General features: G+C 35.1%; 1 protein-coding gene across 4 annotated transcripts in view; it reads right to left on the bottom strand.

The window, feature by feature from the left end:
* The window catches only part of DACH1 (dachshund family transcription factor 1), a gene marked incomplete at its 5' end in the record, with an annotated part of 370,375 nt that overhangs the window by 224,737 nt on the left and 132,306 nt on the right, over positions 1-13,332 (bottom strand). The window lies entirely within an intron of this gene.

Raw genomic sequence — 13,332 nt, 5'->3', positions numbered from 1 at the left:
TTTTTTTCACAGAAAGACAGAAATTAAGTAGTGAGAAGTTTATTTTATTATGTAATTTAACGTGCCTAACCATGGATCTGCTCTTTATTTACTCCGTGACTGGAAAACTTATACTTGCTCTAGTCCTTTTACCTCCACCTCCAAAGCACATTATGAGAGAAAGATATTAGACTTTGAAATGAATTTAAATTACTGCTGCACTAGGTCTGAAAAGATCTACGTGTGTTTCTCAAAAACATCTCCCATTAGCCAAAATAAAGAACCCCCAAAATAAAAGACCAAATTTGCCGTGTAATTTTAATGGTCGTAAATGCATTCTCATTACGAATTCTGGTTGAGACGCCTTCAGTTCACTTCATCCTTCCTTTTATGAGCTTCCTATCTTCAGCAGCATTGGACACATATGACAGAATTTCACGTAAGAGAATTTCTTACAGTACCACAACTTCCAAGATGGTCAAAAGGGCACCACAGACTTGCAGCACACTCTCCTGAGGTATACTACAGCTGGCCAGTATACACATCCATATGATGTTTGATTGACATGCTCCATGCCTGGAACATCTCCATATATTGCACGTACACAGAACTATCTTTTGGCTCTGTCCACATAGCTCGTAGCACAGCAAGCTCAAATCCTGCCTGAGCACTAAGATGATAATGAAATACAAATTAATCATAATAATTACAAACACATTTTCTTTCCATGTCCAGAATCAAGTTAGGCAAGAGTTAAAGCAGGTGTCAATTCACAATTCTATTTTGACTCTTCATATTTTCTACTTTTCCGAAAGCCTTAGCTTCAAAAACTGAGTACCTCAGTTTCTGTTCTGTTTTCTTACCAATAAAAATTTACCTTCCTATCACTCTGTCTTCTTCACATGCAGAAAAAGCTCTGAAAATGTTATGCCACAGGCAATTTTACGGCTTAGAAATGAAAAGTCATCCAAAATCATCAAATAATCTAATCCAAAAGTTTTTTCTCCTGATTTTGTTCTGGATGATATCTTTGAATGTTAGATGTAACCACCGATCAGTGACATGTTTTCCCCAAAATGTTATCTGTTTGCTTGAGACTTCATATCAGCTTTTGCAGTTTCAAGCTTCACTCCAGTACTAAAGATGATACCAAAGAAACACCTACTTGACCGAACAATATGCGTTCTATGCTGTGGATCAGTACTTCTGGCAGGACTGGGAAGGTTTCTATGGTAATGGACCAAGTTCTTAGGAAAAAAAAAAAAAATTGTCAGAAGACTATCCCTTTTACAGAACAGGAATGAAATTAGACATTATCCTGTCCACGAACAAGCTTGGTTACATGCTTGGCTGAATGTCAGAGTGATGTCTTCAAGAGTCTCTTGACTTGGATATCAGATATAATCTGTTTTAATAGAACTGAATAAAGTGGCAAAGTGTAATATGTTTGTAACGATGCTTTTTCATTACACTGTCTTTTAAAAGAGATAAAAGTTTTACCATTTTTAAGCAGTACCTTCCAAGTATAGAGGCTCAGATACACAAAAGGAGTCTGGCAAGCACAACAGTAAAGCAGTCATCTGTTCCGATTCAGCCATTTATTCAATGACTTCAGAAAAAAATAATGACAAGACATCCCCTGGACTCCTGGGTATAGCAGATTTAGTCCTCACAAAAGCTTTCTGCCTCACACAATAACTCTTTAGGTGGGAAATACACGCGTGCGCGCGTGTGTGTGTATGGATCTATAGACCATATAGTATAGCACATTCTCCACACACGGACATCTCTAGGCTAATATTCCCAAGGCAATAGCTGTTGCAGTCCCCAAACACCTTAAAGCAATGGAGAAATCAGTCTAGACTTCGCCCCCTTTAGGGAGTACTGACTGCCACCTTCTCTCCCACCGGGTTGTGAGACCACGCACCACTCAGGTGAGCTAAAGAAACGCATAGTATGTAAATGGGCCCACTCTAGCTTCTGTGACTCTTTCACCAAGTACTAAATGGTGGGAGAAGACTATCTCCAATCTCTCCATCATGACAGAACCACGATCTACAAGGTTGATCGTCAGAATATCTACATACGCAAACAAATATGCAGGTGCGCGCGCGTTATCTGTCTGTGTAGAACGTGTACATCCAGACTGCAATCCCTGCAGGTGATTAGCAAGGCACAGTAACATTAACACCATCATTTAAGAAAGAAAATGAGCACCACAGTCAATTGAAAAAACAGATGCCATTTGCTAATGCATATCAAACCTAGAAGTGTAGTCAAGGGTAAACAAAGGGTAAAAGCATTTACTTAGGACTCATTTGCACCCTATACAGTTTCCTAACTCTCACATATGCCGAACAACAACCAAGTATCCTCCTTTTTTTTTCTTTTTCCCCTTTCCACAACTTTATTGTTAAGATTCAAATGTCAATTCAGTCAACAGCAATTGTATAGTGGGATGACTCGAATGACCACAGACCTCTCTTGTAAACTTCTTTGGGTAGAAAGACACTAAGAGCACATGCCTTGCACCACCGTCCTGGAAGATTAATGACACATACTAAGTCAACAATATTATCTGCATGTTCCCCAAAGATCTTAAATTAAAGTACACATTCATCCTGGCCCAGCTTAGCATATGTGAAATTTGCTTTTCTTAATGAGATCACATTTAATAATAATAGAGGCAGGCAACTCTGGAAAATAACAAATATACACTCATCCCTGTAAGCCAGTTTCCATAACTAACGTTATCTTGAATGCCATTATCACTTTGACTTGTGTAACAGTCAGATCTACAAATAGCTTCACTTATCTAAAAAGTGGCTTATAGGAATTACACATAAAGGCCTTTATAAATAAAAACGTATTGTTGAAGATTATGCTGTGTCACAACCTTCAGAGTTCAGTCAAATTTTATGCAACTCTTTCCATTAAGAGAATGTTTGTGCAACCTTTTGCTTTACAGAATTTCTTCATATTGGTACAGATAGCAAATTTTATTCTATACTAGACCTACTACACAATTTACCTCTTTGAATTAAGTACTCGTTACTGTAGAATCAGCTTTCTTCAACAGTTCACGTGTAAAACATACCAATGCTGTGAAAAGTCCTTTATCCTTTCTCTCTTTTTTTCTTATATATGTAATGAACACATTTATCTTAAGACTTAAACCCCTTTCCTAACGGTACCTCACACGTGGTTTACAACCTTGCCATAAATGTTAAACACATATGATGACATTTAAGATCACACTTTTTCATGAAAATGTTTCTTTATTTTACCACCACAATAAAAAGAAAACGCTTCAATGGGCAGGTTATATTTTACAGAAAAAGCAAACACACTCATTTCAACAGGCTTACTGTGAGTTAATTAAAGTGAAAAATATGTAAACAAAAGTCAGTATTCTAACAGCCGGTATGAAGTTTTAATTTTTCTATTGACCTAGTAACAAATTTAAACGCTAACAGTTCGGGAGATCAAATTAAATGAATACAAACATTTTGTTTAATGACATCAGCAGTCAATGCAGAACATCTGTGTTTTACTTTAAAAGTGATCAGAAAATATTCTTTTGTTTACATTACAGATAATCAGGAGGTTTATATTTCTGTGTTCAATTTAAGAGGAAAAAAAGATCATACTACCTTCAGGGCCCAAGGAAGCAATATGTTACAAATACAGGATTTCTCCTTTTTTTTTTTTTTTTTTTTTTCTGTTTCGTAACCATGGTAAAACAATAGAAATGAACTTTCCCTGAACCTTTCTCCTTTAATGGCCTGGGTCCATGTTGACCCAGCAATGCAAGCTGGAACCTGATACTATCAAACTGACTGCTGCTAAAGCAATCAGATTCAGCAGAAACTATACACAGCGCATTATAATACTAATTTCAGCATCCCACAAAGCCAGTGCAAAGGCAAGCTATTAAAGTATTATATTCTATTGTTTAAAAGTGAGATTAATTCAATAGCTTAAATGCACCCAAAAACATTGAACTAAATGGCAGACTGTACAACTATATTGTTATTCTTTTATAATTATAATACTGTACCAAAGTGAAATTGCAGATAAGGTTCTCCCTTCCCCTCTCCCTTCAAAAAAAAAAGCACTACTGGATGAATTATTAGTAAACAGATGATTTGAGCCATTACAGGTTCATATGATCCTGCATTTGAATGAGGCATGTAATTAAATTATCAGGACTTTGTTCTAAATGCTTGAAAGAAGGAGAGCATGATAACCACATTTTTAAAAGGTAGAATAACAGAAGAAACTTTTTTTTTTTTTCTTATAGAGGACTACAGGCAACTAATGTATGAAGGCATAATTGATTAATTCCACTAATTAAGATATTTGTTATTCCTGCAATTGTAGCTTGATAAATAATGTATTAGATGTGGCACTGTTTCCCATCAGTTCTGAAAAGACTGTGATGATGTTTCAAATTTATATTGTTATTTTTTGGAAGCTGAATAGGTCACTTCTGGACTTAAGTGTCCCAGCAAAAAGCAAGTAAAATATATTTTGAAGTTATGAAGAAGTCAAGCTTTAAATAGTGAACATTTCATTACAACATATTGTAGTCATCTCACAAACTTTTTCATTTACAGGCATTGATTTTTTTTTAAAAAAATGTTTTAAGGAGGAATATTAATTTAGACTAGCCCAAATTTTCCAGAAGTATTCAAAGTTAGTCATTTATGATGCTTCTCTGGAGAGCGAGAGACACCCTCCAAGAACTATTCACCCCATTCTCTTTTAAGTCAATTATGTTAATATGACATAAATCATTATTGGGATGTGTTTCTGGCTACAGTGGTTACATACAGCGACCGTAGTCACCCAACTATTAGGCAGCTACTGTTCGCACCTTTAACACAGCTACTACAGGAAGAGAAGCAGTCACTAACTTGTATACCGTAGTCTAAAGTATAGGCTACTTATCCAGAATGCAAAATACACAGACAGAACACAACTTTCTCAATCCAAGCAGAGGGATACAACTCTGCTTTCTTAAAAAACTAACCATCCTCCTGTAGGCAGGTCACGATAACAATATTGAGACTGAAGAAGAGACTGAGGGATCTACTAAACTACAAAGAGAGGAAAAAAAGTAACATTAATAAGACTATTCATCTGGGAGGAGGATTTGTGGCTGCACTTTACAGATTTTGCTTAGTTTACATTAAAATATTAAGTACAGATTAGCACTCAACTTTTTATAGATGAATGTCCTTATCATCATGACACAGACTTATGCTCATTTTTTTGTCTTGTCCAAAAAATCTTTCATTCTCTTCCCTGTACCCGAATAGCTTCAACAGGGATGGAGAGTGTCCTACCCCAGAATAAGCATGGCCTACTTGTGATATTAGTCTTCTTGCTGACCAACTAGTTGCATTTTCTCAGACAGACAACCTTACTGCTACCCAGTGGGTCCCCCAGATCCCACTTTGCAATAGGAGAGCAGAAGGTCTCCACCTTTACCTCTTCACCAAAAGGGTTGTCAAGCACTGGAACAGGCTGCCCGGGGAAGTGGTTGAGTCACCATCCCTGAAGGTATTTAAAAGACATGTAGATGTGGCACTTAGGGACTTGGTTTAGTGGTGGACTTCGCAGTGTTACATTTACGGTGGGACTCGGTGATCTTAAGGGTCTTTTCCAACCTAAATGATGCTATGATTCTACGATTCTCATATTTCTTCTCTTTCTGTAACCATGATTTTAAAGAAGGTGGTGATCACTTCACTTAGACTGCAGACACTCAGTACACATGCTCTGGTCATATACCACATCCTTCACAATAATTAAGTACAGGAACTTAATTTTCTTCAGGTTACAATCAAGTTCAGTGTGTGACCACTCTGAGCAGAAGAAAAATGCCAACTCTAGCCCCAAAGGGGCTTATATTTGCTTAAACTTGTTCAAGAACGAGAACTTGTTAAAGCTTATGCTAGCTTGCAGCAGCAGCAGCAATCACATCACTGAAAACACTTTAGTCAAATTAGCCTTAAATTGTTGGGCTTCTCCGCTCTGCATGTGTATATGAATTTTTGTCTAATAATGTCACAATATATGGGGGCAATCCTGTATTGCACAAGCTGCAACATAAACTACCGAATTTGGTAGTTTATTACTGCAATGTAAATGTTAAATGTTAGCATCTGGAGCACACACGCATACCGGCAATATCTTCTTTCAGCGTCCTGTTTGTCTGGACATGTCAGAGAGTAGTCCTTCAGAGCAACTTCTGGTCGAGCACATTTGGAAAACACCTAACACACAATGATGCTAACACAAATACGAATTACTATGTTCTGAAAAACACAGATTTTAAATAGGAAACATATATGCTTTATGGGGGAGGGAGGAGTGAGAAGAGATGCTTTGTGAAACGCGGCCAGTGACTACTAGGTTGGAAGATGCCTGTTTCATTGCAGTTTCCCAGCCTTTGTCTATAATTTCCGTGCTCTTCCTCCAAGCACGGTTTAGTACTTTTTTCTCCAGCTGTCCATTTTTTTTCCCCCTTTTTTCAGAAATGCTAAATTGGCTTGACAATCCATTTCTACTTCCAACTAGCCAAGCTGAACTTATCTCACCGGATCCGCCTCTTTTGAGTTTATCACTTATTCGGAAAAATTGAATGTGTGGCAGGTGAGCCAGTTCCACGAGGTGGAGTCAGTGAGCAAAGAGAGGAGGAAAACCGAAATGCTTCCCTTGGAAGCACAAGCTCAGGACCATGAAAGAGCCTCTGTGTTGTAGTGTGGAGCAAAGGTTGCACAGGAATTTCTTAGAATCTCCACTGCCTGCATTTGGCATGAAAGAGGACTTTCTTGATACCCTTCCAGCATCGTTACTGTGCCACTGTTGGCGATAATGGTCATGAGCCCTTTTCTTTATAATCAAAGACTCCCTTTGATTTTCGTGGGAATAGTATCACAGCCGTGATAGTTCACAGAAGATATGGTCAACCCATCTCCACAAAAAGTGTTTCTAACTTGCAAGGCCTTGGTCAATGTCTCTACCGCTTAAAAGAAATTGGAGAGAATAGAACTGAGAAACGTATTTTCTCTTCCCATGCTAGGAAAAAAAAAAAAAAAAGGTGCAAATTTCATGGTTCTGAAAAAAAAAAACAAAAAAAAGGCCTCCATGAAAACGGAAGTGGGAGAGAGAATAGCAGAGTGAAAAACAACTCTCCAAATACAATAAAAATGAAAAGACCATTCCTCACGCAGAGGAAAAGATGAAGATCCAGAAGAGAAACAGAAGATTTTTTTGGCAATGATACTCCTCAGTGCTGCAAAATGACAGAAGTTGTAAAGTATCAACAACTACATATTGAATCTCTTAAGGGTGGATTATTCTGCATGTACAGGATGCTACAAAGCCTCGTCCACTTTCAAATGGTGAAGGGGCTACTCGCTGTGTTGCTTTTTCCCAAGCATAGACCAAAACCTCCTGATGGACTTGGAGAAAGACAGATATCCATCCCTATGTATCTCTGCTTCTCAAAATATTAGTGAATCGGTAGAGATGCATGTGCAAAATACTCATTTTATCATAATATTGTTTGCAACTAAACAGAATTACATGCCAAAATACAGACTTGCACACTGGGAAGATTTAATAAATAAATTAAAAAACCACAAAAAATAATAAAAAATTAAAAATTAAAAAAAAAAAAAAACACTGGGAAAAAAAAACTATTACGGCAACACGTTGTGTACAGATTTTACTAATAACTTTCTTAGACTTGGTATTGATATTCAGAATTAACTATCTGAATATTAAAATAACTAATTAGTTTCAATAAACCAAATTAAATATTATATAATAGTCTGCAAACTACAAATAACCTCTACCAGATTATACACAGGTCAAAACCAACAAAGTTTTTATCTATCTTAGTACATTGTGAAGAACAGGAAATATGAAAATATGAAAAATAGGGATAATATATGAAACAATTTTTACTGCAGATACTTCAAAGAAACAAACAACTTATTATTCCAGTTTAAGCAAACCAGCATATAAAAATAAGATATAGTTTAAATTTAACATTTGTGAGCATGAAGAATTGACTGATAGAGAAAATACTAATAGCAAAAAATAATAATTGAACCAAACAGAATTTTGACTCACTGAAAACTTTTTTAGTTTAAGAAATCTGTGTAACTATATTGTCAATCAAATAACCTAAAATATTAAGTCGTCATTGCCCTTTTAAATCCTTTCAACTAGAATTCCCTAATTGTTCCCTCACTTTATCTCACTGTACCAGTAAGTAAATAAATTAACAAAATAGCTTTTATCGCACAGAATAACCTTTTAACTGAAGGATTATCTCTGGTTTATTTTTCATTTCTTTCTCTGCAGATAGCAGTTCATGCCTCATTGATTAGTTTGCTGAGGTGGTGACCAGAAATGAAAACAAGGTCTCTCAGATATTGCCAAGACCTGTAAATATAAAAAAAAAAAAAAATAAAAAATAAAAAAAGCACCAAAGCTAATACATGTTATGCTTCCAGAATTCAGTTTCTAAGACACTGAGAGTCAATGGTCAGGAGAGGTTCATTTCTTTCAATCAGCCTGTGCCAGGATGCAATTCCACCAAACAATTCTAAAATGTCAGCTGTGGGGTTTGGTTTTGGCTTGCTTCTCATTCATACTTTTACAGGATTTTCCTTTGTCTTTCTTTTTTCCTTAAGTTTCACTTTTAGAATGTGCCAGCACTAATGACAAGATGTCTTACAGAGGTGTGGATCAGTACTGTTTCAAACCAGGATTTTATATGTCTTTCTACAAGAAATTATTTCAAAAAGCTGAATTCCATTTTGAAAGTTCAAAAATATTGTCTCCAGCAAAGAGTTAATTTGGGTTTGTTTAGGTTTTTTCTGTTTTGTGTTCTAAACTTTCATTTTTAGAAGAAAATTTTAGTTTTCATGGAAGTAGCCCGATAAGCAGCTATGTATATCAAAGTCCTCTATCCCCATATTTGTTAAGTTTCATTCCTTAATTAAAGGGAACATGATTTGAAGTGCAACAGAAATACAGCTGTTCTGTTTACTTAGATTCAGCCTCTTTATTGAGTCTACATGTATCACCAACCGGGATGATACTTTCTATGATGTGAAAAACTGAATTTATCAACATAGTTCCTCTTGGATTAAAAAAAAAAAAAACAACATATTATGTTACCACTGCTTTTGGGCTATGAACATGGATACTACAACACACAAATACTAAACATGTATTAGAAGGATCAAGATCTCAGAGAAGAAATAATGTGAATTATGCATATGCTGATAGGTTTCAAAGACTGTTGAACAACCTGTATAAAGAGTCCCATAGTTCTCCTGTCGTTTGATGCAAGTGAAATTTTACTACTGGCCTCTGGAGAAGAAGAGATAAGAGTCACGTGAAGTGGATCATACATTCAATTCTTAAACACGAAAATTTCACTGACACGCTGACATACTATCTTGGACAGAGATGGTGTATTTTTGAAGAGGCAACTCCACGCCCCTCTCTTTTTCAGTTGCCATAAAAATAGGAAAAATTAACCACAACTAATATTAGCATGCTCTGAAAGTTTTAACTTAACCCCACAAAAGCGAAGATAATGCAATGTTAATTTTTTCAGACCTCTGTTACTTCCACCTTGCTGTATTCATAAGCAGATTAAAAGATAATAATTTGCATACAAGCTGTACATGGACTTCTCCAGCATATGAACAACTGATTTCAGACAAGTGCTATATGCAGAACAACATTTCAAGTAAAAGAATCTGTCACTATGGCAAGTAACATAATTCATTCATTTTCAATATTAGCACAACATGACAAATCAAGAATAGCAGGAAAGCGATTTTTTAATGTCCTTGAAGTAGGCATCAAGCATTTGTTTTGTTTTAACATTAATTAAGCTAAATCTGATAACATGTTTTAATTACACAACACAGACTACTGTTCATATGAAGTATCCTCCTGGTAAAAATGAAGGCCCTCATTCAAGAAATTGCTTAATCATGTGCATAAATTCCTTTAAATTTAGGACAGAAAAACTCTCTGGTTAAAAATAAAATGTCCAGGTTCTACCAGTGATTTAAGAGGCCACTTTCACCATACGGTTGAAAGGAAGAATCTCAGACCAAGAGTACGTTCCACAAAACCACCCTCCTCTAATTTTTATTTAAAATAAAAACACGGTAAATAAAAGAATTGGATTACCACAACTCATGCAATTTAGCAGGTTCTGATGAACTGACAATAAACACAACATTCACATGTGCATTCATCTATGCATACGTAGCATCGAACCTTTACTATTTTAAGATAATGATCTACAGTTCACAATGGTTCATAATGGCAAATGTATTTTTTACCTCTCAAATGTTCTTTTTTCAAAATAAATAAATGTTGAAAAAACTATCAAAAGTCATTAACAAGTAGCACAGATTATCACTAATTTTTAGATCCTATTATTCTCTTTTCCACCTTAGTACTGAGCAGTTACAGTTCTAGCCTCAAAACAAAAAAAAAAATATTTATTTAATTAAAAGACTATTTAGTAAATCATAAATACTGAACACCCAAAAGACCCTACTGAAAGCATACAGGACTGGATTTCCTGTATTTTTTTTAACTAAAGAAGCATAAATTAATGTTGTCTGACTACAAACATTTTGAAATAATATCTAACATACAATAAAATACTATGGGTGTCTACCTACTCCCTTTGTGCTTTGATCTATAACATTTTCCTATTAATTAGAACTTTCTTACTTATTTTTATTGACCCTATTTCTATGTGAAATTAAATCACTGCATGTCAAGATATTAAAGTTCCTGATGTTAATTCCATGACTCCAACAACATGCTGATGCAAGATGCTATTGCATAATCAAGACAACAGTCTCTAGATTCTATAGAATTTCAGATAATTATAGATTTAAATTTATCTTCTTCTTTAAAATACCAGAATAGCGTATTAATAATAGAGCCAGAACATGTTCACTGAAAACACGTAAGTGGAGAAACACTTTTATTTCTATCTTATTAAATGAAGTAATAATTTTCATGGCATCCATCTGCTCAAAACTTAATATCAGAGAGATGTTAACATGGATATGCCCATAAAAGCTCTGGGAACTGATAAAACAGGAAATAAATTTCTTAACTATTTTTAATTTTTAGCCAACGCTTTCATCTGCCTCTCAATCCATCAAAATCTAAATAGAGCTATATTTTAAAGAAATAGAAAAAGTATTAATTTTGAATCCTTAGAATACCGCATTGTTTAAGTTTTCCGTGTTATGAACTAGATAGTGTCTCTATTTTAATGAATTATGAGCCCTTTGCCTGTTAAGTTGTCCTTGATCTAAAGATTATGCTCCCGCTAAAGGTACATTATACAAATGTCTATATTCAGTCATCTTTTGTCAATGCTTTACTATCCATTTAAAAGATCAAGATCAACATAAAGGTAATAAAATGATACATAATAGCAGACAGTTATGTTCTCTGTACTTTACTTATCAGTTCTAACTAAGATGTCTTTATCAAAAGGTTCATTTTCATGCAGTAGTGAGTTTATATCAATCAGTTATCCCTTACACCTGTCAGAACGTTCCTACACCCAGATAAATGTGACTGTTATCAGATACTGGTAGAAGGATAATGTAAAACTGCTTTATGAAAACTATTCTTTATTACTGCTCCACAGATGTTTCCTGTTATAAATATCCTACATTGTAACAAACAATACTAATGGCATTATGTGAATAAAGAACCAAAGAAGAAAAGTCACCTCAAGATACAGCCCTTCAATGCCAGAAGCAAATTTATCATTGCCCTGTCAGCATTTCTCAGTATATATAGAAAGCACCACATATACAAAGGATCAAATGCATTCTTCATACATTTTTCAAAACAATAAAGAAAATTCATGAAAAAAAATGTTCAGTTATCATGGCCAAATCGATTAAGTGGACCTGAGTGAGCTATATTATACCAATAATTCCAAAGCAAAGCTCCCCATTAACCAAAGGTGTCTCTATTTAAAAACTGAGGTCACAATATCTTCATACGCATTTGCATAAGATAGCTTTTTTTAATGTTTCGATTCAATCATAATAAATCAGCACCTAACCTAAAGGATATTTAATAGATATTTTCTTCTGCTTATGTGAAAGTTTAAGAAATTATTATGGATGGAGGTAAACTGAAGCGGCCATGATCCAAAAATGCAAACTAAGTATCAGAAGAAAATACAAAAAAATTAACATATCTTTAGACCATTGAAGCCTCAGTACCATAGAATTACAAGAGCAAATTTGTATGTTTTGTTCTACTTATTCTGGTAATAAATGTGTTTTTCCAAAACTCTGAAATGAAGCTCGCTCTTCACAGAGTACCAATTTGTATTCAAAATTTTACACAAAACCTGGGTAACCACCCTCTGTCTTGCGGATATAAAATTAAGGAAATGAGTCTTTATACTGCTTCATATTTTCATCGCTGGTTGTGAGGCAGTGACTGTAAAAGAACAGTGCATAAATCTCATATCAAATTCTTAATGAGTTAATTAACACGGCAGTAGGTTCAAGGAAGCTTTTGACCCAATATTAGGGCAAGAGAAATTTAGAAAATAGTTAAGTAAACATGAATTAGAAACAGATGAGGTAAGTAGTACTACATTTTAATTTTGTATTCAAGTGCTCTAGATACAGATTTTTTAAAATCTCTTTTGCTCAATTATTGTTTCGTCTGCTTTGAAACAACAGTTACAAGAAGACTGAAATATTTTTTCATGTCCCTGCAACTTCATTTGTAGGTATCTGTGAACAGATCTTCTGAGGTTATGTTCCATAACATTTTCTAAGTGAATCATAGCAGGTATCCCTATATTGCCTACAGCAGCAGCAGTGTGGTGAGAAAAATTCTCTGTGTTTTGCCAATGGCAGTTGCGTAGCAGCTTCCAGCCTCTGTACATCACTCTGCTCCATAATACAGTTACCGATCTTCTGTTTAAAGCGAATCCCGAGACCAAATTGTTATATTGTACCAACTAGAGACATCCCCAATGGGCAACACAACCCACCTTGACATTGCAAGACAACGGTTATTTTAGCAATGTCAGTAATGTATTCTGATTTTTAATAATCTTTACTTTCCATTTAGATGGCCGTTGAACAAGCAGGTAAACCATGGTGTCGTGAAATTGAAAATAGACCAAAAAACTATAGCAAAGGGGCTGGAACTGTTATAACTTTTTATCTCTACATTACCTCTGCTTTGTTTGAAAGAGGTCAAGAACTTTTTTCTTCTCAGATACGTACTAGT

The sequence above is a fragment of the Vanellus vanellus genome (genome assembly GCF_965231255.1).
Source record: "Vanellus vanellus genome assembly, chromosome: 1".
NCBI classification, from domain to species: domain Eukaryota; kingdom Metazoa; phylum Chordata; class Aves; order Charadriiformes; family Charadriidae; genus Vanellus; species Vanellus vanellus.
Note: the sequence above shows the minus strand (reverse complement) of the source record. Positions and strands in the feature narration are given on the sequence as shown.